The following is a 1,105-nucleotide window of genomic DNA, read 5'->3' as shown; positions in this document are numbered from 1 at the left end:
GAATAGTCATCAGAGGAGATGTCTGCAGTCCCGCTGCACCCCCAAGCCTCCTCATTTCCCCTCCATCCCAGAGATCTATCTAAGGAGCCCCTCTTCCTATCTAAGGCACATATGCTCTGCCTCCTCAGGAAAGTCAACTATTATTTATGTCTCCCTCCTATACCACCAATGTTAATTAGCCTTCTGCACAGAAACAAAGCCAATAGGATGGATGGATAGGTAGATGATAGATAGGTAGATAGATAGATAGATAGATAGTTAAGTAGATAGATAGATAGATAAGAGATGATAGATACATAGATAAGAAATAGATAAAACAGATAGATACAAAAGACATATAGATTTATAGATTGGATAGAAGATAGAAAGATGATAGATAGATAGATAGATAGATAGATAGATAGATAAATGGATAGATAAGAAAGATGATTGATAGATGGACAGATAGATTAGATAGATGGATGAATGGATAGATTAATAAGAAAGATAGATGATATCAAAACAGATAAGAAAGATGATAGATTACTCTTTTCCTTTCTCCGCCATCGTGGTGTGTTCTTGCCTCTGCTTCTCGCCATGTCTTCTCACAAGACTTTCAGGATTAAGCGATTCCTGGCCAAGAAACAAAAGCAAAACCGTCCCATTCCCCAGTGGATTTGGATGAAAACTGGAAATAAAATTAGGTACAACTCCAAAAGGAGACATTGGAGAAGAACCGAGCTGGGTCTATAAGGAATTGCACATGAGATGGCACACATATTTGTGCTGTCTGAAGGTCACGATCACATTACCATATCAAATTGAAAGTGTCACCACTATCTGGAGAGTTCGACATGTTTTCCTCTCTGAATCTATTATGAATGCACTGGTTGGCTGGGTTCAGTAATAAATATGTGAGGCCTTTCATTTCAAAAAAAAAAAAAAGAAAGATGATAGATTAGATATATGGATAGATGGATATATGGGTTAGATATATGGATAGATAGATATATGGATAGATAGGTAGGTAGATGAATGGGTAGATAGATGGGTGGATGGATGAATGGATGGATGGATAGATAGATAGATAGATAGATAGATAGATAGATAGATAGATAGATAGATA

The 1,105-nt window shown here is 36.8% G+C and overlaps 1 pseudogene; it reads left to right on the top strand.

Moving 5' to 3' along the window:
* Positions 1–533: 533 nt before the first annotated feature.
* On the top strand, positions 534–767 carry LOC111549825 (annotated as a pseudogene).
* Positions 768–1,105: the final 338 nt, after the last annotated feature.

Source organism: Piliocolobus tephrosceles, chromosome 3, assembly GCF_002776525.5.
Source record: "Piliocolobus tephrosceles isolate RC106 chromosome 3, ASM277652v3, whole genome shotgun sequence".
Classification (NCBI taxonomy): domain Eukaryota; kingdom Metazoa; phylum Chordata; class Mammalia; order Primates; family Cercopithecidae; genus Piliocolobus; species Piliocolobus tephrosceles.
This window is presented reverse-complemented; position numbering and strand designations above follow the sequence as displayed.